The sequence below is a fragment of the Bubalus bubalis genome, chromosome 8, assembly GCF_019923935.1.
Source record: "Bubalus bubalis isolate 160015118507 breed Murrah chromosome 8, NDDB_SH_1, whole genome shotgun sequence".
Taxonomy (NCBI): Eukaryota; Metazoa; Chordata; class Mammalia; order Artiodactyla; family Bovidae; genus Bubalus; species Bubalus bubalis.
In genome coordinates this window covers 25119026-25141401 of record NC_059164.1, presented here as the reverse complement: position 1 = coordinate 25141401, position 22376 = coordinate 25119026, and the positions used below count along the sequence as shown (strand labels likewise).

At 40.7% G+C, this 22376-nt stretch overlaps 1 long non-coding RNA gene across 1 annotated transcript; it reads left to right on the top strand.

The window, feature by feature from the left end:
- Positions 1–12163: 12163 nt before the first annotated feature.
- LOC123334667 lies at positions 12164–14780 on the top strand. Its single transcript, XR_006552680.2, has 2 exons — positions 12164–12484; positions 14434–14780. It is a non-coding gene; the product is annotated as an uncharacterized LOC123334667 (long non-coding RNA).
- The last annotated feature ends 7596 nt before the right edge of the window (positions 14781–22376 follow it).

Here is a 22376-nt window from a genome sequence, read left to right as displayed (position 1 = left end):
ACTGCCTCAAATTAACCCTTTTAAAATTAAATAGGATTAAAATAATTTTAAATCGGGTACACTAGTTCCAAGTAATAGAAAAACATGATGGTTTGGGCAATTAAACACGTACATATTTCTCTATACCCGAGTTTTTCTAATTAGGCTCTTTCAGATAGGGGAAAGACATTTATTTTGGAGGCGTGAGAGATTCAGAAGGTGGGAAATGCAAGAACTCAGTCCCATCTTGTCATATAGGAACATGAAACAGATGTTCAACAGCCACAGAGACCCCAGCAACCATTGGTGGTGGTCAAATATCACCACCAATGGCAAGACTCTCAGTTACTGTCTCCATCTCTTCTTTTTGTATGTCTCCTTTCCTTATATTATTTTCAGTAACATCCTCATCTTCTACCCTGTCCTTCATCTACCTAAGCTTCAGCTCCTTGTGGTTTCTGCCAGCGTGTATCTTAGCTTACACAAGACTGTCATAGACTGACTCTGACCATTTCTGCTGACTTTAGCTTCAGCTTCCACTGCTAACTGATATAAATAGTTTGTGTTCCTAATTCAAATTCCTGACAAAGAAATGTTGATTGACCCAGATCCTCTTTTCATACCAGAACATGTCAATCATAGGTCACTAACCTTAGTCTATGTATTGGCTGCATTGATTAGTTTCCCACTTTTGGTCTAATCACTTGTATTGTAATAAGTGAAACCATATAGTACAAATAATTCAGCCTACTTCCCCTTCAGCATGGTCCTTAATGTAGGAATTCCATTATAGGTCCCTGTGAATATGGCAAGTTACCGTGCGTGCCCCAAGGACTTAAGATTTTAGAATTGTACGGATGGCCAAGGCTATGATGGTACAGTTTACAACAGAATAAAAATACCGTCTAACCCCACTGTCAAGATTAATTTTTAAAAATTAATAATTTTACTTTGTTTCAGTTAGGAAAGAAAACTTATGATTTCCTGACTCATAATGGTCACAATATCCTCATATTTGTATACAAATTTTTACAATTATGAAAATTAGATTTACCTACCTATGAAAAACAACCCAAATTGGCAGTGGATTAAGCACAAAAGGTGTTATTCCATCACATGAAAGAAGTGTCTCTTGTTAGTTGCTCAGGTATGTCCTATTCTTTGAGACCCCATGGAGTGTAACCGCCAGGCTACTCTAATCCATGGAATTCTCCAGGCAAGAATACTGGAGTGGGCTGCCATTCCCTCGTCCAGGGGATCTTCCAAACTCAGGGATCAAACCCAAGTCTCCCACACTGCAGGCAGATTCTTTACCATCTAAGCCACCAGAAGACAAGTATGGAGACCAGCAATCCAAGGATGATCACTAGTTCCATGAATTCATTAGTGCCTTACCTTCTATGATTTTTTATTCCAGTATCTGTAGAGTGAGGAGCCTCATCCTCATCAAACAAAATGGCAACTAGAATGCTAGCCATTACATCCGTGTTCTAGGAAGTAGAATGGAAGAAAAAAGGAACACCCTTTTAAAGAAGCATAATACAGTGCTAGCTATTACATCTCATTTGCCAGAACCATGCCACATTACTGCACAAGGCTGCAAGGGACGCTGAGAAATATCAGTCCTTCAGCTGAGTGAATATATCCTCACAATGAACTTGAAGTTAGATAACTAAGAAAGAAAAAACAGAAGTTTGGGAGATAACCAGTTGGTCTTTGTTTCAGTCTACATTTTTGGATATTCAAGGACATCCATGTGAACTCCTTCCCAACAAAAAGAATATACTCTCTTTCCAGTGAAAACAGCCCTAAGTCTTCCCCAGTTACTGTGCTGTGCAGAGTCTAAACACTCTGGAAGAAATGGAACAATAAACACAAAAACTCCCACACTCGCGGGTCTAAACAATTATAAGATCCAGTTGGGCAGAACTGAAAAGTTACCCTGTCTGGCAGTAAAGTAAGTTGCTTATGTGGCTCCTCTGGAAGGCTCTGGTTCTTCTTTCTGGGCAAACACTCCAATCCATCTTCTGAGACTCTTGGCTTTTTTCCCTGAGAGTCACCCACGTCCACTAACATCTCTGGACATACTGAAGTAGGTCTTAGGGAGTATAACTTTCCTACAGCCTGGCCCGCCTTCCCAGCCCGCTTCCAACTGTGATCCAAGGTTCACTTGAGGGTTTAATGGTCACAGGTGCTGTAGACCAAGCTTGGGGTCTGTTTGGCAATAATATTCCCTTAAATCTTAGTAGGCCTCTCGTGGGTTTGTTTCCGGTTAGTTCCACATTGGGCTTCCCAGGTGGCACCAGTGGTAAAGAACCTGCCTGCCAATGCAGGAGATGTAAGAGATGTGGATTTGATCCCTGGGTCAGGAAGATCCCCTGGAGGAGGAAATGACAACCCACTCCAGTATTCTTGCCTGGAGAATCCCATGGACAGAGAAGCTTGGTGGGCTGCAGTCCATGGGATCACAAATAGACAAGAAGCGACTTAGCACATGTCATGAAAATAACCATACTTATTATACTTATTTCTCAACCTGTCAACTCTTTTATTCATTGTCTTCTCTCACCCTCTCTCTCAAATGAGTGGTGGCCACTTAAACACCATTTGTAAAATAAAAGCTTGGATGAGAAAATGAAAACCTTAATCTAGTTCCCATTGTCTGCAGAGAGCTCTTGCTATAAGGTTTGCCAGCAGGGCTATCTCTTACTAACAGTGGCCCTTTGCAACCACCATTTACGACAGCTTTAATTTGAGCTACAGAAGAAGGGGCTTTCTCAGAATTTCAATACATTGGATTCTAGGGGCTACCGTGGTGGCTCAGTGGTAAAGAATCCACCTGCCAATGCAAAAGATGCAGGTTTGATCCCTGAGTCGGGAAGTCCCTGGAGAAGGGACTGGCAACCCACTTCAGTATTCTTGCCTGGGAAATCCCAAGGACAGAGGAGCCTGGTGGGCTACTACAGTCCATGGGGTTCCAAGAGTCAGGCATGACTTAGCAACATAGGATTCACTGGCAATTTGTGCTATAAGCTGCTCGTAGAAACTCTCTAAGAGAAGGGGTATTTCCTTCTCAGGATGAAGTCTAGCCTACTCTGAACTCATCTCTCACTTTAAAAGACTGTTGGACTTCCCTCAAGGTCCACTGGTTGAGAGTCCACCTGTCCATACAGGAGACACGAGTCCAGGAAGATTCCACATGTCATGAAGCAGCTAAACCCAGGCACCACAACTACTAAAGTCCATGAACCCTAGAGCCCGTGCTCTGCAACAAGAGAAGCACCTGCTCACTACACTAGAGAGAGCCCACACACAACAACCAAACCTAGCACAGCCAAAATAAATAAATCAATGGAAATAAATTTTTAAAAAGACTCCACTAAAATGGCAAAAAGTTCCCAATACACACACACCAATATGCTGAATTCTTCCTGCTAGAGCATTAGCTTAGCTCCCATTCATATGTAGTTTTTCTTCCAAAGAACAACAGAAAACAAGGCAATAAACAGTTTCCCACACGTAAGAGTCATCAGTTTCCTCTCTGGAGTATCATAGTCCCCATTATCTAAATGCTTCCTCATTCCCAAGCCAAGTTCTGTTTTCATGTTGTTATCACACCCTACCTCCAGATGCCAAATTTTGTATTAGGTAGAATTTAGCTTAGCTGTGAATGAATTAAAAAAATCTAAAACACAGTGTATCTGTAAAATACATAACATATCAGTACCTACTGTATAGCCCAGGGAACTCTACTTAATACTCTATAATGATCTATATTGGACTGCAAGGAGATCAAACCCAGTCAGTCCTAAAGGAAATCAACCCTGAATATTCATTCAAAGGACTAATGCTGAAGTGGAAGCTCCAATAGTTTGGCCACCTGATGCAAAGAGTGACTCACTGGAAAAGACCCTGACGCTATGAAAGATTGAAGGTGGAAGAAGGGGACGAAGGACAATGAGATGGTTGGATGGCATCATCCACTCTATGGACATGAGTTTGAGAAAACTCCAGGAGATAGTGAAGGACATGATAGCCTGTTGTGCTGCAGTCCATGGGGTCACAGAGTCAGATACAACTTAGCGACTGAACAGCAAATGATCTATATGGGAAAAGAATCTAAAAAAGAGTGGATATATGTATATGTATAAGTGGTTCACTTTGCTGTACAGCAGAAAATAGCATATTGAAAATCAACTATACAACAAAAATTAAAACAATATGCATGGATGCATGCTAAGTCACTCAGTCATGTCTGACTCTTTGCAACCCTATGCACTTAGCCCACTAGGATCCTCTGTCCATAGAATTTTCCAGGCAAGAATACTGGAGTGGGTTGCCATGCCCTCCTCCAGGGGATCTTTCCTACCGAGGAGTTGAACCCATGTCTCTTATGTCTCCTGCATTGGCAAACGGGTTTTTTACCATAGTATTTTTTGTTTTTCTTCTCTCAGAAAAATTCTGAAGGCAAATATGATACAGATTATGCTGGAACAGAGGGCACACACGCTTACTGTCCAGTATGCTGAAAGATGAGAGCTGTGCCCAGAGCAAAGCTCAGGCTCTAAGGCCCATTATAAAATATCTTGGTTCCTTAACTCCAAGGTTCATCCCGGCAATGCAACCCTGCTTACTTAACTTATATGCAGAGTATATCATGAGAAACGAGGGGCTGGAAGAAGCATAAAGTGGAATCAAGATTGCCAGGAGAAATATCAATAACCTCAGATATGCAGATGACACCACCCTTATGGCAGAAAGTGAAGAAGAACTAAAAAGCCTCTTGATGAAAGTGAAAGTGGAGAGTGAAAAAGTTGGCTTAAAGCTCAACATTCAGAAAATGAAGATCATGGCATCTGGTCCCATCACTTCATGGCAAATAGATGGGGAAACAGTGGAAACAGTGGCTGACTTTATTTTGAGGGGCTCCAAAATCACTGCAGATGGTGATTGCAGCCATGAATTTAAAAGACGCTTGCTCCTTGGAAGGAAAGTTATGAACAATCTAGACAGCATATTAAAAAGCAGAGACATTACTTTGTCAACAAAGGTCTGTCTAGTCAAGGCTATGGTTTTTCCAGTAGTCATGTATGGATGTGAGAGTTGGACTATAAAGAAAGCTGAGCACCAAAGAATTCATGCTTTTGAACTGCAGTGTTGGAGAAGACCCTTGAGAGTCCCTTGCACCGCAAGGAGATCCAACCAGTCCATCCTAAAGGAGATCAGTCCTGGGTGTTCATTGGAAGGACTGATGCTGAAGCGGAAACTCCAATACTTTGGCCACCTGATGCAAAGAGCTGACTCACTTGAAAAGACACTGATGCTGGGAAAGATTGAGGGCAGGAGAAGAAGGGGATAACAGAGGATGAGATGGTTAGATGGCATCACCGACTCAATGGACATGGGTTTGGGTGAACTCCAGGAGTTGGTGATAGACAGGGAGGCCTGGAGTGCTGCGGTTCATGGGATCGCAAAGAGTCAGACACGACTGAGCGACTGAACTGAACTGAATGCAACCCATTGTAGGAGTCTGTGTCATCTGGCCCTCCCCATCTTGCCCTATGACGCTGCAGTTCAAGGAACCAATATAAATGCTCGTGATTTGACTACTGCTGTTTCTGTGAGTAACAAAGTTTCCTGTCTCTGACCCAAGAGTCACCTGTCTTCTACCAGTATCCATGGAACCATGGCCAGCCAACATGTTAGCTTGCATTTAGGGCAAACTCTCAGACCTTGCACAGTTCCTGACAGAGAAAAGAGACAATAAATATTAGTTCTGTTTCCATGATGAAAATGACACTCAAGAAGGCAAATCATTCACCTCAAATCACACAATGAGAAGACTCCATTTCTTGTCATTCCTCACCCATTGCTCCTCCCACAGCTGCTCCTGGAGAACCAGAAATGGTGTTGGAGAAAGTGGTGGAAAGTGGCTGTTTGTCTTCAAAGGAGGGTCTGGATTAGGATAGTGCAAGTATGGCCGCAAGGGATGGAAAATTTAAGGTGGTGCTTACTCTGAGGGGCCACGCCTGCCCCTGCATGAGCCTGAGAGTCAGTGCCTCCTTAAGTACCATGTCCTGGTGCTGAGTGAAATAGGCCAGACACAGAAGGACAAATACCCAGGCTTACAGTTATCCAAAGATCTAAAACATTCACAGAAGCAGAGAGAAGAACAGTGGTTGTTAGGGGCCAGGAGGAGGGGGAAATGCAGAATTGCTCTTCTATAACTCAGCTGGGTATAATGGTTCAGTTATACAAGGTGGGTAAATTCTAGAGACCTGGAGTGTAACACCAAGCCCACAGTTAACTACCCCACACTGCATAAAAATGTAAGACGTTTGATATCATGTTAAGTGTTTCATATACATATATATTATTTAAGGGATGGCCAGTGCTAGAACTTGAATCACAAATGATAACTAATAATTTTTCAGCTCTCAAGAAAAAATATCACTTACACAGACATATGCAAAAAGGAAAACAAAATTCTTCTGTTTGGAATGAATGGTTCAGACTTTCCCCTTCCAAAGCCAAGTAGTAACTGAAATAGGATCTTGATTTCTAGGAACCAAAGTCTAAGACTCATTTAATTACATCTCCTTTTAGAACATATTTTCTTTTTGACTTTTCTGTTCAGTATTTTCAATATATGGGAATGTAAACAATTGATCTATTTATTATGTACTGGCCAACAATTCATCTTTCTGCCAAATGCACATTTAGAAAAATCTGAAGTGGTTTTAATGAAAATTTAAACCATTTGTGTTTACGTATACCAATTTATGATTCCAAAACCATTTTTTTTCCAATGTTAACATCCTAAAGTCCTAGAACCTGTACCTGGCATTTCCCCTATAAAGTTGGTGCTGAGATACATCGGTTTTATTTGAAAAATATGTAACATAATTTGAGCCTCACTTGCCTCACCTGAAAGCTGGTCTCGCTTACAAGTCTCCAAATCCAGCACTTTTCTTCTCTGAGTTCAGGTTCATTTTCTTTTCACCAACACGTGACCTTACTCTTTCTGATTACACCAAAACTGTCATACAAAACCTATACTCTGAACCAGATCTGAAACAAATTCACAACTGCATCGTGTAACTGGTACCAGCTTAACACTCTCCAGGACTGAAGACTTACAGTAGAATCTCCAGGGTTCTGACTAGAATTTTACCCTTTATATGAAATATTGGAGGGAGGATTCCTACTTCCTAGAAGCACTGATAAAAAACCTTCATGACGTAAAACTCAGACCCTCCTTCTTGCCAGCTTACCTGCTATGTTTACCCCTCAAGTCTACAGTCCAGCATATTAGGATTTTCAATCACAAAAAGAATCTTTTTGATTAACCCTGTCATTTAATTAACTCTAGAAGCAGAAATGACCTTATTTGTCCCTTTAAAAATGGAGGAAAGTGAAGGGCAAAAGGCACTTCTGTCTGCAGTCATCCTCACTTTGGTGAAGTCACAGGCTGAAAAGACTTCAGCATCAGCCCGCTGGTGGCAAGGAGAAGTCAAGTGAAGACAAACCCCCAATTCTCTGCCTGGAAGCTGCTGGCATCTCCCCCATCTAAGTGCTGAACAAACAAGCCTTTGTGCACCCTCTCGATGGGGCCCTTTGAAGCTCTGGCATCCGGACTGGCAACTTTTCCTATCTGCCCATCTCGGAGCACAGGAGGATGGGAAATGAGAAGGGGAAGGACCGCGAGAAGCAGGCGGCACTGGCCTGGCTCCGAGCCCACTGGGTAAACATGCTCACTCCCTTCTCACACAGATAGCTTTTTCACATATGAAAAGGGAGTGTCCAGCTTCGTTTTGAATAAAGATGAGGAAATGACTCTCAGCTGTCCACACACAACAAAACAACCGACCACCACAGCATTACACTCAAGGTAGACCGAGCAGGCTTTCTCTCCCAGACCAGAAGTCTATGCTCCTTTTCAAGGATGTTTTTACTGCTGTGGTCTCCAGCATGCTGGGGATGGGCACATTCTAATGAGATCCATAGTCTCCACATTTTATAGAGAATACACAATCACAAACTCCTTCAGAACAAGAGCAGCTTTACTTTTCTGAATGCCTTTCTTAATCTAATTACATTGATGAAGGATGGGTGGCCTTTTGTTTTGAGTTTAGGATTATGAGTCTGAAACTCTGAGGTCCAATTGGAGTTCCATACCTAACTTCTTGTGTGGGCCTTCACGAGCAACTATTTCCTGTCTTATTTTTCTGAACAATTAAGGGAGCTATGATGATGGCTGTGGGGAGGAGAGAAGATAGGCACATAGCTTGAAATACTTCCAGTTGATCCCAAGACAACAAGACTATCAAGCGTCTACGCTCGACTTAGCAGTGGGCTAAGAGGAAAAATATAAAAGAAGAAAAATACAGGACCCCTGCTTTCAAGAAACTCCTAAAGCAAATGACATGATAAAACATAAGTACTTAAGATAGACATAATAATTAGCAAGGCAGTATCCAGTCAAATACATTAACTGATTAACATTATAAATACTGTAAGAATTTGAAAAAGAATATATCATTACTAGTGAGATTATTCCCGATAGGTTTTATAAAACAGAAAAGATGTCAGGTTAAACACCTGACCTAAAATAAGTACCAAATATCTTTATCATGGTGAACATCAAGGTTTGCCAAATATGATCTGATTCTCCTTAGTGATTCAGGGACTTATTAAATTAAAAACACTTACTGAGACATAATTTGCTGACTTACTAGGGAGATTTTGGCAGCATTACCACATGACAAATGACTTTCAGGACACTGAGTCATTGAATCTGGTCCCCAGACTCCTAACATCACCCAGAAGCGTGTTTTACCTATTGTGTCTTCATATCTCTGTCTTATGTTTACCAGATGGCAGCCCATGTTAAGGGGAATAAAAACTAAACTTGACCATTTGTACACTCATATTTCATCCAATAACAAAGGTCACCGAAAGTAGCTTTACATGAAAAATGTAGCAACAACATTTCTCCTATTTTCTTATAACCTTCTTAGAAACCAACACACAGCTTCACTTTGTGCAGTTTTGCGGCTTGTGAGAAGTCCTTTTCTTCCACAACTATGAGGAGTTTGTCATATGTGCAGTGTTGCCATTCATGTTATCTGACTCACGTTTTCATTTTCATCATAATAAACACACGCACAAGAAAACACACAAATCCTGGTTCATATACCATGGGTCTAGACAAAATTAGAAAAATATCAATAAAAATAGAAATTGAGGCAATGCATTCAACAACCAAGTTGAATGTCCTTTATGCTTTTAAATTAAATTTGACTTCCACTGGAAGCTTTTGTAATATATATTCAAGCTACTTGTGTCCAAGCTTTGGCCTAGAAACTCTCTCCAGGTAGGAAGCTGGTTAGCTGCAAGAACCTTCTTTGACTCCTGACTCTAAGGCCACTGTCCTATGCTGCCTGATGTCCAATGTCTGAAAATCATTGTTTCATATACTTTTTTTTAAAACTCATAAGGCAAAACACAAGACTAAAATGAAGTGCCTGCATTTCCATTCACAGATCTGCTAATGATTATATATCCCAAAGGCCACCCCCTTACATACACACCGAGATGCAGCGTTAAAACAAAGAGAAAAAAGATCTCATAAACAGAGTATATAATTCCCTTCTGCAAATTAGATTTCATTCATGAGAAGTCAAATTCAAGACCAGAGTTATTCATCACAGTGATCAACCTTGCTAAGTTAATTCTACAGAGACACCTGTATGCCATGAAGGAGACTTGTCATGTGACACAGCTATATTGACAATGACCTCACCTGATGCTGAAGACTTGAAGCAGCTCCTCAGTATGAAAGATAGGTGTTTGGAGTCAGGGGAAATTTTTATGGAGAGGGCAATAAGAAAGGTTTTCTAATTTAAAGATCTATGTGGCTGTTTCCGGAAGACGATGAAGGACAGGGAAGCCAGGCATGCTACAGTCCGTGGGGTCGAAGCGAGTCCGACAAGACTGAGCAACTAAACGACAACATCTTGAATGTTTCTAGTCAAGATAAAATAACAAGGACTGGATGCACCCTCTGCCATCACTTCATGGCAAACAGATGGGGAAACAGTGACTGACTTTATTTTTCTGGGCTCCAAAATCACTGCAGATGGTGATTGTGGCCATGAAATTAAAAGACACTCCTTGGAAGGAAAGTTATGGCCAACCTACACAGCATATTCAAAAGCAGAGACATTACTTTGCCAACAAAGGTCCGGCTAGTCAAGGCTACGGTTTTTCCAGTGGTCATGTATGGATGTGAGAGTTGGACTATAAAGAAAGCTGAGCACCGAAGAATTGATGCTTTTGAACTGTGGTGTTGGACAAGACTCTTGAGAGTCCCTTGGACTGCAAGGAGATCCAACCAGTCCATCCTAAAGGAGATCAGTCCTGAGTGTTCATTGGAGGGACTGATGCTGAGGCTGAAACTCCAATATTTTGGCCACCTGATGCAAAGAACTGACTCATTTTAAAAGACCCTGATGCTGGGAAAGATTGAGTGCGGGAGGAGAAGGGGACGACAGAGGATGAGATGGTTGGATGGCATCGCCGACTAGATGGACATGGGTTTGGGAGGACTCCGGGAGTTGGTGATGGACAGGGAGGCCTGGCATGCTGCAATTCATGGGGTTGCAGAGTCAGACACAACTGAGCGACTGAACTGAACTGAATAAAGCAACTAAAAATGGACAAAATATATGAAACAATGATTTTTCAGACATTGGGCATCAGGCAGCATAGGACAGTGACTTTAGAGACAAGGACTCAACGACGGTTCTTGTAGCTAACCAGCTTCCTACCTGGAGAGAGTTTCTAGGCCAAAGCTCAGGGAGCTGGAACTCAGGGGAGCCTGGTAGAGCCCCGGGGATGGAGAAATGGACTAGGAGGATGGGGCAGCCAGAAAGTCACAGGCAGAGGCCCAAAGAAGAGAGTGGGACAGATACACACTACTACATATAATTAATAAGATAATAATAGACAACTAACAAGGACCTACTGTGTAGTACAGGAAACTCTACTGAATACTTTGCCATGACCTACATGGGAAAAAGATATAAAAGAGTGGATATATGTATATGAATAATTGATATACTTTGATGTACACCTGCAATTATACAATATTATAAATCAACTGTATTTCAATTAAAAAACTTAAAAAAAAAAAAGAAGGAGGTTGTACAAAGAGAGATAGAGCTCAGGAGATCAGCAGAGGGTCCCTTCTGAGTCATCAGCTGATCGTGACCAGCACATGAACAACAAATTATATGAGTCTGGGAGAAGAAAATCACCCAAGGGAACAATCTTTCAAGTTCACACAGGACACGAATGGATTGTACTCCCCTCGTCAAAGTGGAAAAACTTGGTAATTCATGGGACATCAAGTTGAAGATTCAGAAGGGTATCACCTCAATAATGGGGAAAAATTAGTCTTACCCTAAAGGCTATTCTAATTCCCCTAACAGAATTTAAAATCTACCTGGTTAAAATAATTTATTGATATTTCCCATCTTTGGGGATGGTTTTCTTTCCATCTGGCCCTTCAATAAATGTTCATTAAATGACTGTAAAGGTTGAACAGAGACTTTGACTTTGTCCAGATCTCAGAATCTGACTCCCTCAATATGCAAGTGCCACAGAGGACGCAGGTGAGAACATATGTGGAACAAACCCTCTCGTTCCACCTCTGCTTTCTCCTCTGCCTGGCTTGTTTTCTATTTAGCAGCAGATGAACCCAACTCTGAATACAGTTATAAAATCTCATGCCCCCATAAGTTCAGTAATTGTTTAGTGAACTTGGGATGGCAACAGTGGAAACTGTTTACTTCCTCATTTGGAACAGACAATGCACCTATTGTCCTGTGGCATTACTGCATGGTTGTTATGCAACTGTCCACATGATACCATTCAGGCAACGCACCTCTCAGAGACCATGCTCTTGATCTTTACCCACCACGCCCCCCCCCCCGCCCCAACATGTACTCCCAGCTCAATTTCGCTGTTCATTAAACCGAGAATTTGATAAAAATTAGTAATACTGCTATTGGAATTGTCAGTCCGTCTTTCCAGGTTGGTCTCAGAAGTATTTTGCTAAAAAAGAGATTTCTTTGCTTTGAAAGGGAGTCTTCCATAGACTTATTGGAAAGTTAAAAAAAAAAAAGCAGTGATTTCCCACACTCTTTCTCAATCGTTGTGATAAAAACGTTATGTTCCTCAGAAAAGCCCTGGTGACACCCTGCTGAGTTGGTAATACTTGCCATCCCAAACAAGCATGTCATGATCCGAGGTCCTGTGACACCATGGCTGGTGTCCTTTGATTTCTGAACACAGCCGCGATGGCTAGAGAGCGTCGGCTGACTGCTCCCTCGGTATACTCTACTTTGAGGAGCTGTCTGGGAGACGTGCCTGCGAGATTTCAGGAGCTGCCTGGATCACACACGACTCCGGATGCTCCTCTGCAGTCCCTTCACCACTGGTAATTATTTACCCTTCTCTGAGGGTGTGTCCAAGCTGAGAACAAGCCTTGGGAGGGAACCACATTCCTCTTTGTTGATATACAAGCATCTGATGAAATGTCACCAGGTAGTCCAACTACCATTGTCCTGTGTGGGAAACCGTATCTTCTTAGGTCTTTCCTGGATTTAGCCAGAGACCAGAGACAGTCGTAACGCCTGAGTATAAGTCATATAGGGAGTGAAAAAAAGAAAAACAACTCAGATACTACTCCTCTCTGGCTTTAATTCAACCCAGCCCTTACTGGCAACTGTGAGAGGGAAGAACAAATCAGAGTCTGATCACTCCAAGCCAATATGATCTGCAATGTTACGCTCTCATAGGCACTTATTGGTAACACTGAGAAAATCTGTCTTCCCTTCTCCATATGATGCAACTGGAGCTCTCTCTTGCAAAAGGAGAGGTTCATACTAAACTCCACTTGTAGTTAAAAATTCTTTGCCCTTGCCAGGGAAAAGAAAAATGTAGGAACAATTAATCAAGCGTAGAATTGAAAATAAATTACCATCTTGATTTGAGTCTTTTCCACAGAATTCTTGAAAAGAATTTTTTTTTTTTTTAATATCCTGAAGATTCCTTAAGCCTAGTGTCTTTGATGGTGAAGAAATTCTCATCTGAAGTAAGGAATTTTCTTCAATTTCATTTCATGCTTTTTTCTTCTATTAAACTATAGTAACAGTAAATGTAAACTTAACTATTTCAAAAGAGCATTATAGTATGATCATATTTTTATAATTCTATTTCTATCCATCTACTCACCTAACTGTGCAGATATCAGTATACAGACATAGACAGACACACAGAAATGTGTGGAATAGTTTCACCTAGGGTTAATGACGGTCATTTCAAGGCAGTGGAAGAACTTTTAAAAAAAAATATCTTTAAGCTTTTCAATGTATCCTAAAAGGGCTTTGGGGTTTTCTTTGGTTTTATTATATGGGGTGCTTTTTACTTAATTTGTTAATATCTTTCTGTTTTTAAAATTTCTGTTCAAAAGACTAGTATTAAATGATATGATATTATTTACTCGTCATTTCTCTAAATTCCACAAAAGAGCACCTCACACGTACTGTTACTGTCAGAACAAACAACTGTGGAATGCTCAGTCACTACCACCCAGAGGTATTCCCACAGCATAAGCAAATGTTGGCTAACTGTCTCCTCTGAGCTAGATCCAAAAAAATCACCCGCAGCCACAGGGTAATCTCTTCCTGTTGCCCAACCTGTTTAAAAGTGATTGCAATTAGGTGGGGAAAGGATTATGCTCTGACTGAAGGCATGCCCTTCTGCATTTCCAACCCAGTGTGAATTCTGAAGCATGTGGGAGTTCGTCTCTTTTATCTGCTCTCTTCTCCAGATAATAGACTTCATTATTATTTAGGAAAGTTCCTTTGTCCCTTGTAAATTCCAGGAACTCTAATTTGGGATCAAATCTCTAAGGAAAAGTCTGCTCTTCTGTATAGACATTTTTTGTGTGTGTAAGGCTCTGATAAAGAGTCTAATTGGCTCCATTTCTTTTTGAACATTCTGTTTATCCACCTAATTATCCTGGGAAAACTGACATGTTTATTGAATTCAACTAAACAACTACAGTAGAACAGACCAATAAAACAGGGGTTCCGGGAGGAGCCACAACACTGCCGGCCATTGGTTTGAGTTGAATTTGTCGTACTTAAAAGAGTATCATATTCAGGAGTTTGAGGGTTGAAAAGAGAATTAAATTCTCACAAAAGAAAGGGTACCTCATTAAACACAACTATTAAAACAAAGTTTGTTATATGAGCCATGTGATCGTGACAGTTCCATGTAAACCACCGTAATTAAAATGTAGTAAGCATTCATGTATGTAACAACATTTATGAGCCTGCTTTAACCTGACTTCTTGAATAAAATCAGCAAATTATCTTTCAGATACTTGATTCCAGTATTGCTGCGGAGCAGCGCCCTCTGCTGGTCATGCTGAAGCATTACATCATGAGAAAAATCGATAATACGAAAAGATGAAGGGAAGGGAGGAAAAAAGAGGGGGGCGGGTAGGGGAAGAAAGGGAAAGGAACGTTTTAAAAAAGGAAATGCAAAAAGAAGGAAAGAAGTTAAATATAGTTGGGTTATACAGTCTTTAACCGAAGCTTTGGCATACATTAGAAATAAAGTATGTTTGCCTCATAGTACGGCTATTTAGTAGACAGAGACTATTTTCCCTGCAGAAAATTTTTGTCATACTTGAAAGATTAAAAAAAAAGTTACTGTTATTGAAACTGTTCTGAAATTAGTGTCTGGTGTTGCTAAATTCGAAAATCTTCCAAAGCAATTTAAGAGTTAGTGAATTACCAACTAACCTAATACTAGTTATTATTTAAAATTAATATTATCCCACCCTACCCCCCATGTCACCCCTGAAGCCAAGATTCTCACATCTTAATGGATATCAAGAGCCTCCTAGGGAGCTTATTAACAATACATCTGACCAGGCTCTACCTTTAAGGATTTTGGTTTACTAGTTCTGTGGCCTTAGGAATCAGCGTTTTAATATTTACACCCAGAAGACGACAGGTATTTTATCTTGCTCAATTACAAACCCAAGGGACACTGTGGACTTGGTATCTCATTCAGAGTGCCAAAAACCCAACCTCAGTGCTGTGGGATGGCTTACCTTACCCAGACACCTGTATATCACCATCACCACAGTTCCTATACGTCACTCAGTATTTCCTAGGTACCAGGCACTATCCTCCCAATTTCTTTAGACAGTTATGCCTTTGAAAATGCCTCTGCCTTCTTTCTTCTTAGTATCAAGTTCTGCATAAAAGGAGTGTGGACCATGCCTTGCACATAACTGATCCTCAACAAATGCTAGTTTTGCTTCCCTTTCCCCATGTCCCTTGCTATTCTAGGTTGAAACGGTGGCTTAATTATATCAGGGTCTTTATTTAATCTTGGAAAATTCGTAGTTGCTCAAAGTTCAAGTCTAGGGAACTGAGAAGTGGTTAACTGATTTCTTAAGAGGTTTTAATTTCCTTCAAAGCACTCTGAACGCTGTCGGCTCCCAACTGGTCTCTGGAATGCACTTAATTTGTGCCTCTTTCTACTTTCTCCACAGCCACGTTCTGGTTGGTTGCCTCTGTGTTCTTTTAAGTGCTGAGATAAAGAGAGTTCAGCAGAGAACCTGGTGAGATTGGGTCCAAGTTGAAACCGATCCCTTTATTTCATATAAACTCGCAAGCTGAGATTTCTCAGCAGCACCATTAAACAGACACTGAAAGATTGGAGGTTTTAACATATAATTATTTCATATCCATTTCATGTAACACAACTAATACATGCAGGGTCATCTGCATGATATAAAACTGCTACATTTTAACAAACAAGAAAAAAGTGGCTGCCTAGTGGAATGAACAAGAACCTAGAAGAGATTACCAACTGACCTGATGAGGACTCACTTAGGTACATAAGTTGCATAAATTTACTCAATTTGGCTCAAAGGGGAAAGCATTTTTACTGACTTATGTAACAGGAAAGTCAGGAGTGGTACGGAATCAGGCTCTCTGTCCTCATAAAGCTCACGTCATCCCTCTATCTGCTGTGGTTTCCTCAGTGTTGGCTCCATTCCCAGACAGGCTCTCTCTCCATGTGGAGTTGAAGATGGCTCTTAATGACCTCAAAAAGAGAGGCAGGACTGGCTGCAGCAGATTCACTAAAAAGACATACGTTGGCTCACCAGCCCACTCATGAAGCCATCACTGCAGACCGGGGTCGGGGCGGGGGGGCATGCCCAGCCCTCACAGAAGGCGAGGGGAGCCCCAGTCAAATCCCATTGGTGGGAACTCGGGCAAGAGGCTGGCAGGAAAAGACCAGCACTTACCAGTTAGACGCATTCTTTTGAAAACGTACGGAAGACACCTCTTCAAAACTAAAGAGGAAAAAGGCTCATAACTCCATGACCTAAGCATCTGGACATGAGTGTGACTCAACATGGTTGGAAAGGCAGAAAAGAAATGCTGCTCTGAGTAACTGCAAATCTCGAAAGAGGACTAGTGGGAGGAGGAAGCTGAAGAACCCAGGATGGGTACACAGAAACATCAGCAAAAACAAACACAGAAGCATGTTAAGAAGGCTAAATTTCAAGCTGGAAGATGTTTATATACTTCTGTGGTCAGTGAAAGACACTTATACTCATGTCTGAAGCAAAAAGGTGGTCAATGATACCAGACTGATTTCTGAAGACAAATGTTTTTCTGAAGGACCCAAAGAAGGAATTCCTGAATTTCTATTTAGTCTCTTGTCTCTCTCAATTTTAGCAGAGATGACTGATTGCTAGCCAAAGACTGCTCTCATCTCCAAAGTAACAGAAATCAACTTTCACTGGGGTTGGAATACACCCAATCAATGACTACTTTCAGCCACCTTACAGCTATGTGTGACCATCTGACAAAATTCTAGTACACATGAATAAGTCGATTATTTAAAGAAAACTGGTTCAGCAGTAAGTTACCTTGCCTTCTAGCTAACTGGAAGATGGAGGTGATGGATGGAGCTCCAGCAGCTTGTTGGATCTTTGAGGCTGAAAACCAAGTATGAGAACAACCGTGCAGAAAGAAGAGCTGGATTTCTGTTCACTAGGAACCACCTGTACCTCTATTTTGTTGAAGATGCTGTGATTTTGTGTTTTCTGTTATTCACAGCCAACTGCAGCATGTAAAACAATCTTGTGATTGAAAAATGTGAATCAACTTTGGTAAACTAAGGAAAGAGATTCATTTGTTCAATACAGCAAACTGTGCTTTGTGACCAAGGCTCTGGTGGTTTAGACCCCTGCCCTAGAAGGACTTACACAATTATGTAATGACTCCAAATTAATTAAATATCACAGCAGGGCAAGCCCTGCTAGGGTAACTAAGAGTTTGAACTGCTAAGTCACTTCAGTCGTGTCCGACTCTGTGCGACCCCATAGACGGCAGCCTACCAGGCTCCCCCGTCCCTGGGATTCTCCAGGCTAGAACACTGGAGTGGGTTGCCATTTCCTTCTCCAATGCGTGAAAGTGAAGTCACTCAGTCGTGTCCGACCCTCAACGACCCCATGGACTGCAGCCTTCCAGGCTCCTCCATCCATGGGATTTTCTAGGCAAGAGTACTAGAGTGGGGTGCCATTGCCTTCTCTGAAGAGTTTGAAAGTGAGATATGATAATTTAATAATCATGAATTACAGAAAGACACACAGAAGTTGGATGTGAGAAATTCATTCTAATTCTGGTTTTTCCAAAACGGGAGATAACTTAGAAATAGTATCTTTGCATGACAAGATTCCAGGGCAGATTATTTAAAAGATGGTTTCTAAATAATGGACAGGGAAGAGGTGGTAACTGAAATCCACGGCAGAATTACTGAAAACCATTTATAAAGAATTATCTTTATTTTCCTCTTAAAGAAGTGCAATCCATGGCCTTTTCATCAAGGGTTTGATTGAGATGTTTCATAACATTCTGTTGAAAAAGGTGGAAAAATTGGGCTGAGTGTTCAGATAAGTAGGTGAATTTTTAACTGATTAGAACTTATGGATGGTTCTAATTAAAAAGCAGTCATCAATCTAAAGAGAAATTTCTGCAGGCAATTCACAAGGGATTCTTCTGTGGCCTCTTGGACTTTTTATCAGTGCTTTTGATGAAGCTACAGAAGGTCCACTGACAAAGCACAGAGGCAATGAGAAGTCAAGAGACCCACTGAATTGTAGATTTAGAATTCAAATTATTTAAATAATGGCCTCTCTCTAAGAAGATATAGCATGGATGAACATAGTATGCTGATGTGAGGTCCAGATCAAACAAACAGAAAAGGGGAGCAGAAACTGACTTAGCAGTATCTATTTAAAAATTCAAAGTTTTATATCCCAATTTTAATAGGAACTAATACAATGCTGTGTCCACAACACATTCCAAGCTGAATTCATTGTTCAGCTGCAATATCAAAACCACACATTTTAGTAGGATTAGAGACCAAATAAAAGAACTGAACAGCTAGGAGGTGAATGGACTTGAAATCATGTCATAGGAAGAAGAGCTGAAAGAACACTGGAGTGGGTTGCCATTTCCTTCTCCAATGCATGAAAGTGAAAAGTGAAAGTGAAGTCGCTCAGTTGTCCGACTCTTAGCGACCACATGGACTACAGCCTACGAGGGTCCTTCATCCATGGGATTTTCCAGGCAAGAGTACTGGAGTGGGGTGCCATGAAATACTAACCATTCATCTACATCAGAAAGGATCAAGCCTACAGATCTGTGCATTTTTGGCACCATGCTTTTTTTTTTTTTTTTCAAAGAACTTGCTCAAAAGCCATGGTTCCAAAGAATCCTATTTCAATGAAGCAAAGGAAAGCAGTCCCTGTCTATAATCAGCCATGATCTGAGCTTGTAACAGCAAACAATATGAAACCTGAGGACTGGTTCACCCAGCACCTAGCAATTCAGATGATGCACAAGCATAAATGGCAGTAGTGGATGCAAATGAAGCTAAGAGTCACATGGGCAATGATTACAAACTTAGAGGGAAGAAGCAGCCAAAGCAAAGGGAGGATGGACAGAGGCTGGTGACAACTTAGAATCATCAAAGAGAGAAAGTGCAGAGTGATAGAGGTGGGGAGATGGATGAGGGAGGGAAAAACTCTGGAAGTCCATCTTGCCTGAAGAAAGAATACATACTGGTCATCCCTCTCTTATTAGGGATCCTAAGAAACTAACATAGATTTGGTTATTCATACACTGGTTATTTGGTGACCTCTCTAACAGATTACATCAACATCTTTTTGTATCTCCACCAGAACATCCAAGCAAGAGACAAAATCAAATCACAGATTTTTGTCAATGCCTGGAATGACTCTATTTTTTGCATTGGAAAGTACCAAAAAGCATCACTAAGTGGAAAAAAAAAAAATCCTCTCATTTTGCAAGTGTAAATCTAAACTAAATGAGTGGCCCTAGAGTCAAACAATACTACTTTCCTAACAGAAAATAAAGAAAAATTCCAAAGGCAAATTTGTAGGAGAAAAAATGCCTTTACTGTTCAGATCAAAGCCATCAACTTATGCAGCCATCATGAGAACACACTCTCCAAGTTTCTAAACCAGCTAGTAAGCTGAATCATTACAGATTAAATAAACACGCTGAGTTGAATCAAAAAGTAAATAAAAGGCCTCTTCTGACATAAGTTTGTATTTACAGCAATCCTGTGACTAAAAGCAACTTAATTTTGAATCATCAAAACAAAACAAGACAAAATAAGGTTCCTCAAGTTGACATTAATGACACAATGTATTCAGAAACCCAGGGTCTGACAAAACTCATTAAAAAATCAGTTGATAAATCAAAAAGTGTCTTTAGCACAAATGGAATTTCTTTTAAGGTGGAGCCTATTTTCAGACTAATCCTAAGTATTGATGAAAAAAATTATCCATTTCATCATATAGCACTAGTGATCATGACAGACGTTAGTGATACTTCACTGATGTTTAAGGAATTCAGTGTCATCCAAATGAAAACATCTGATTATTTCACTATCAAATACTATAGTGGAGTTAAATAATATATACCTTCAAATAAAATTAATTCATGTCATATTCCAATATTTAGGGAGCAATTGGATTATCTTACCCCTCAATGTTCAACTACTTTGTTTAAGTTTCAAATAAAAACAAGAAGAAGAAAACAAAATCAGCCCTTGAGCAGAACACTCTCAGAAGTCTGTTGCAGATGTTCAGATCAAGAAAATTGCCTTACTGCCCCCTGGAGATGCAAAGATGATAAATAAGACATTATCAACTGGACTCAACAGGATTTAGGAAGTGAGGAAGTAGAAAACCCTGGTTCCTAATGGGAGATGGTATGCCTGAGTTCTTAGAAACTCAGATTCTGGAGTTAGCAATGTCTTCTTGAGTGTAAATGAACACTAAATCATCGAGGAGTTATACTGAGGAAGTAATAATATTAGACGGGCAGAAACAATAGTAAGGAGGACGAATACAAACCCAGGTATACAAAGCCAGGATGTGGTCTATGCAATAGTCCAAGCAAAAGAAGCTAAGCATCTAATTGAGATGCTGGTGGTTAATACAGAAAGGAGGGGACAGACACAGGAGCAATATCTGCAAACTCCCACATTGGTGGCTCTGGTGCCCTAACAGTACCAGACACATAGACTGGCCTAGATACTATCAATGAGCCTTACTTTTTTTCTCCCATAGTCAGGACAAGTAGACTGGATTGCACTTTTTCCTTAGAAGTATCAAATCACAGAGACTTACTGATTTGTCAGTCTCCAGAGTGGACAACTCTTCTAGGAGCAAAGAAAGTGCCAGGGAAATATTTACACGCATACCTGCATACCAACACTCAAAGAAACAACAGCAGGAAAGCAGTCTTGAAAGTGTTCAGATGTAACTGCATGTATATACTAATCTGTACTCTCATACATGTTACTGTACACTTTTGAACGCTTTGAGGATTTCAAGACTCAATCCCTCAAGCTGTTTGAATGTTATTTCCAAGCAAACAACCCAAGTTGCTTTTAAACTAGTTCCAAGTTGTTAAGCACAGCACAACCATCTTTTCTAATTACACAATTTAGACAATGATAATGACAAAGCTTTTGCCTATAACTCCGGCAAGAATGTAAGAACAACCTTCTGTCCACAGAAAATTAAATACAACTTTCAAGTTACGACTATGGGCAATCTTCCAGAGTAGTTTTTCAAGTTTCTTGCTCCTTTGCTATGCATAACTGAAATCAAGCATTTTAGGAAAAGGTAGAAAACACATTCTCACTTTTGTCTATGGGCATTTTGAAAACTGCTGGAAGACTATCCTTGCCATTCTTATGAGACGGGAGGACAGTATTGTTGACCATATGGGGAACAGATGTTCAGGTTGTAGGTAGCCATCGGGGAGGAGGCATCTTTCCCTGCTCCTCACTGGGAGGAGGGTTCTGGAGAATGTCCCTGACTTCTCTCTCTGATCCTTGTGTTTGCCCCTCAGAAGAGAGGGAGAATAACCAATCCCATGACTTAGAGCTGGATATTCAGGGACGTGTTTTACCACTGGAGAATTGCAACAGCTCCAAAGTGAAAATTTCTGCAGACACTTCCTCTTTCTCTTCTCAGCCTGAGGCAAGAGTAGCCTCCTTCTTCTTCCACTGCCTCCCATCAGTGGCTAGCAAACCTGAGTTGTGCGTTCTCCAAAGTCTGGGAGAAGGAGACCATTCACCCTCCTTCCACTCTCAAAAGCAGTTACATGCCTGGTCTGTGGGTTTGTTCCACCTGGACCCTGAACTCTGCTCTGCCTATGCTCTCTTCACTCATCCCCCTAACAGGCATCCTCAGCATTTCTGTTCTAAGATTTAGATTCAGCACAGGAGGAAAGACGACTTCACTTGAACCTCAAGCCTAAACCACATTCTCTTTAACCAAAAAGCCCAGCACTGAATGGTTTTCAGTTCTTGCCCTAATACTGTGCCACATCATTATTCAGCTGACTGGTAATTTTTGTGTGCATTCTTGACATGAAAACCCCTTGGGAGAAAATGCATATGGCAAACCTAACCCTTAACCAAAAGTCTTCTCTGAAAATAGATGTTCTTAAAAATATTAAAGAGAAATGTTGATGATCAAATGAGAAAGTGATTCACAAATTGAAATGAGTGAATAACTTCATTTAGTTTGATCAATTTCTATTTTGTATTATCATCTGAGTACTAAACTCCAGTTACTTAAAAGCAGGAAATTTGTTTCATGCTTTTAATTTTGAAAAAATCATGTGTATATAATTCAAGTGCATAGATATTTACATATTGAGGGGGGTTTAAATGCAGTC